Here is a 4988-nt window from a genome sequence, read left to right as displayed (position 1 = left end):
AGTTAAAAACATCTATCTCTATTCTGTACATCAGAAAATAATTGTATAGAAGACTAACAGCAGGCCAGGCCAGTGTGGCTCAGTGGTTGAACGTAAACCTATAAACCAGGAGGTCACAGTTCGATTTCTGGTCAGGGCACATGCCCAGGCTGCAGGCTCAATCCTGCAACTGATAGATGATTCTCTCATCATTGATGTTTTTATCTCTCTCTCCCTCTCCCTTCCTCTCTGAAATCTTTTATCTTTTTTTAAAGAAGACTAATAGCCGGAGCAAAAATACCTCCAAAAGATCAAGATACAACTTGACTAGCCTGCAGACCATCTTTTTCTCTTTTCTTTTCCTGCAACTCATAATCAAAAAAGCTACTGGAAATAAATTGAGTTCTCTTAAACCCTGCTGATTATCTCACTTATCTTTACACTTCTTGCTCTATAGGATAAGAACTTCAGAATAATGGTAAATGTGCAAAACTATAGTTTTTTTAAAAATATATTTTATTGATTTTTTACAGAGAGGAAGGGAGAAGGATAGAGAATTAGAAACATCAATGAGAGAGAAACATCGATGAGCTGCCTCCTGCACACCCCCTACTGGGGATGCGCCCGCAACCAAGGTACATGCCCTTGACCGGAATCGAACTCGGGACCCCTCAGTCCACAGGCAGACACTCTATCCACTGAGCCAAACCGGTTAGAGCAAAAACTATAGTTTTTATTTGCTTGCAAAGATTTTGAAGTCTTCAATACTAAAAAAAAACAAAAAAAAAAAAACACAACACTATGAAACATAATACAAATGCCTATAGATAAATGAAAGAATCAAAACATTGGTCTAAATTAAGGAAGAGACCTTATGAGAGCACTTCATAACCGCTTTGGGTTTTTTCCCAGAAGAAAATACCCAGAAAGGCCTGAAAATTATTTCCCAGGAAATATTAGTCTTTGACAATTCAGAAAGTCACAGTGTTACAAGTAATTAAAGGAAGTGAAAAGATTTGTGATGCTTTTGTGGTTAAACTAAAGAGAAATAGAATAAAATTAGTCCTTTGAAAATATAAAGTGTTTTGATTATTGAGAGACATGACTACCTAAAGCTTTCGCACATTTTCTCCTTATCCTCTCTCATCTCTACGCGGGGGGTTCCCAATTTGATCAGTTCCTTTTTAAAAAGCACAGGAAGCCCAGCCTGTGCGGCTCAGTGGTTGAGGATCAACCTATGATGAACCAGGAGGTCACAGTTTGAGTCCCTGGTCAGGCACATGCCCAGGTTACAGGCTTGATCCCCAGTAGGTGGCGTGCAGGAGATAGCCAATTGATTCTCTCTCATCACTGGTGTTTCTATCTCTCTCTCCCTTTCCCTTTCTCTCTAAAATCAATTTTTTTAAAAAAATTATTTTAAAGCACAGAAAAGTACTCTAGGAAACTAATTATCAAGACAAGAAGCTGAAATAGCTTTCTCAGTATGGTCTCTAACACCTGGACTGAACAACTCACAAGAAATCCTGCAGAAAAGCAAAAAGAACACCTGGATTTAGGAAGCATCCCAGAATCGTTCCTTTCATACATCCCATATAAAAAGAATAAAATCACTGCAGATTATAATTATCGGCTTTCACATCAATTTTTTTAAAGTGTGGAAAAAACAGATATATGCTAAGGAAATCTAAGGGAAGTCAAAGAGGAGTTAAAATAAATTGTTTATAAAATCTTTCCTGTCTATACCTGTTTTCAGAAATAAACTCAAACATAGGAAGGAATAATGAACATGGTAACTTCATTGTAGAGGTGGAACAGGTACTACACTGCTAAATTGGCAACCATTGTAAGAACAAAAGTTAACCACTAAAAGACTTAAGTAGAATGTTTTCTACACAGAGGGTAAGAAGGATACAGCTGGAGGAAAATACTGAGGCCACTGTGTATGAAGAAAGTCTCTAAAATTAGACCCACCAACTGTATTCACGTACACATATTCAAGCCATGAGTCCAGCTATTTTTCCTACTTGTAAGTTAGTAGCACATTCCACAGAGGAACACTCAGAGTCCCTTATCCAATCTTACAAGGAGGCATAGAAAAACCTTAACACCCCCTCTCACTCACACACACACACACACACACACACACACACACACACACAGTTTCATAGAATTCTCTCCTCTGTACCTCCTGGGACCATGTAACCAAAATAAAACACTTTTTATCCTCTCCCCCAAATATGCTTTTTCCTGAAAGCTTTCCTTGAGTTCATGAAGAGATCTGACACAGGAATAAGCACTGCATCGTTCAGAAACTGTTACCTACTCTGAACCATTGTCAGCACCCAGTATCTACATATATAAAAAGCCAGCGACCAGAAAACCATAATGACCAGAATGACCGGTCGCTATGACACCCACTGCGACCAGCAAACCAGCCTGATCTGGGGGTGGGGCCAGCCGGCCAACCTCCCACGGCCACTCCCCTCGGCCACCCCACCCCCCAATCGGCCCGCCCCACCCCGATCGACCCACAGCCCCTCCCCCTGACCAGCCCTGCCCCTGATCGATCCCCCCCCCCACCCCAATAGGGTGCGGGGATGGCTGGGCAACCTCCTGCAGCCCCTCACCCCCAGCCCCACCCCGAATGGGCCCACACCACCCTGATCGGCCCTCGGCCCCTCCCTCCAGCTGCCTCCGCCCCCGATTGGCCACACACACACCAATCGGGGGTGGGGCTGCCAGCCAACCTCCCACAGCCCCTCCCCCAGCCGCTGATCCCTAACAGCCCCCACATCCCAATCGAGAGCAGGGCCCACCAGCCAATCACCCGTGGCCCCTCCTCCCAGCCGACCTGGCCCTGATTGGGCCCCGATCGGGGCAGGCCGGCCAGCCAACCTCCTGCTGTCTCCTCCTCCCAACAGGCCCAGCCGCAATCCACCCCGATTGGGGCCAGGCTGGCCAGACCCCACCTGTGCACAAATTCGTGCACTGGGCCTCTAGTTTATCTATAAGAGGTGAGAACATGGCACAGACCAGGGGTCCTCAAACTACGGCCTGAAGGCCACATGCAAATACAAATATTGTATTTATTCCCGTTTTGTTTTTTTACTTCAAAATAAGATATGTGCAGTGTGCATAGGAAGTTGTTCATAGTTTTTTTTAAACTATAGTCCGGCCCTCCAACGGTCTGAGGGACAGTGAACTGGACCCCTGTTTAAAAAGTTTGAGGACCCCTGGCACAGACTGTTTATCTCTGGAGCTTCAGAAAGACTTTCTAGAAACTTTGTGAAAGGATTTAAAAGGGGACAATAGAAGTCTGATAGAAGCTTTTATAAATCTGCCTAAATTACGTCAGAAATTATTCACCAAATGAGTACTAATATATTTCTGATGATGTTACCTCTTTACACTAATAATATCCAAATTAGATCCAGCCCAATAGGTACAAGATCCCCAATTTCTCTCTTTTTCTCTCTCTCTCCCTCTCTCTCTCTCCTTCTCTCTCTCTCTCTCACACACACACACACACACACCATTCTCTCTTTGGCCTGGCAGCTTTCAATGTCCTGGCAAAGGGTCAAACAAAAATCTTAGGCTTTGCCACCAGCCACCAGCATTCCCACAGAGTTAAAAGCACTACCTCACCACTTTGCCTTCCTAATCTGAAAAATAGTGGCCAGGACTGCCCCAAAGAGGAATCTCATCCAGGCCACTCTGGCCAGAACATCATTGAAGGTAACAAAAGAATCAATCAAGAAACAAGAAAGGGCCCTAGCTGGTTTGACTCAGTGGACAGAGCATCAGCCCTCGGACTGAAGGGTCCCGGGTTCAATTCTGGTCAAGGGCACCATAGGCTCCAGGCGCGTGCGAGAAGCAACCAATTAATGTGTCTTTCTCATCTGTTTCTCCATCTCTCCCCTCCCTTCCACTCTCTCTAAAAATCAATGGAAAAATATCCTCTAAAAATCAATGGAAAAATATCCTCAGGGAGGATTAACAACAAAAAAAGAAACAAAAAAGGATAAAATAAATGAGTGATAATCCACAGAACTCAGGGGGCCTGCTCCTTTTATCTTCAGACTTAATATAGAATTTAGTTGCTAAAAATTACCACAAAATGGAATTGTGAGATTAAAAGGATTAAATGTTGCCTATTACTGAACACTTCACATTGTTAGAGAAAGTTATTCATCGTTTTTGAGCTCAACTGTCACTACATGAACGAGAAAAAAAAATGCCTAACCCATATAGCCCAGATTATAAATACTAGTATCTTCAGCCTACTGAAAAATTCAAAGTGGAACCAGCTTGCTCAATTCTCTGGAGCCAAAGTGGTAAGGATGGTGATATCTCTCATTGGGGATGTGAACAAATCTCAAGGGAAGAGCCTGAAGCAGTTGGTAAAAATCTACCCACATGAGATGTGAGATAATCTTCCTCTAAGACCACCAATGCCAAAGTTCCCCCACACTTCATCCTCTCTGCCTTCAAAGTGCTTTATTCAATGACCTGAAAGCCCAAGACTTCAGTCAAGAGAAATGTGGCAAGAACTGACAGAAGAAGAAAAAAATCTCAATTTCTTCCAATTAAATACCTTACAAAATCCTACTAAAAATCCATTCCACACCTCCAAGGACAACCAATCATGATCAGAAATTCATGACAATGAGATAATTCAAGAATAAAACTTCTCTTTACCTATTCAGTCAAAAAATGTGTTAAGCACCAACTGTATAATAAATATTATGCCTTACGCTAAAGATATAGCAATTAACAAAACAGAACTATCTGCCTTCATGAAGCTTCCTATCTAATGGGGGAGACTAAATACATAGCATGTTAGTAACCCTAGCTGGTTTGGCTCAGAGGATAGTGCGTCGGCCTGTGGAATAAAGGGTCCAGGGTTTGATTCTGGTCAAGGGCACGTGCCCGGGTTGCAGGCTCGATCCCCAGTGTGGGGAGTGCAGGAGGCAGCCGATCAATGATTCTTCTTTCATCATTGATGGTTT

Source organism: Myotis lucifugus, unplaced genomic scaffold (genome assembly GCF_000147115.1).
Source record: "Myotis lucifugus unplaced genomic scaffold, Myoluc2.0 scaffold_119, whole genome shotgun sequence".
NCBI lineage: Eukaryota > Metazoa > Chordata > Mammalia > Chiroptera > Vespertilionidae > Myotis > Myotis lucifugus.
The sequence above is the reverse complement of the archived record's forward strand: the minus strand, read 5'-3'. Positions refer to the sequence as shown.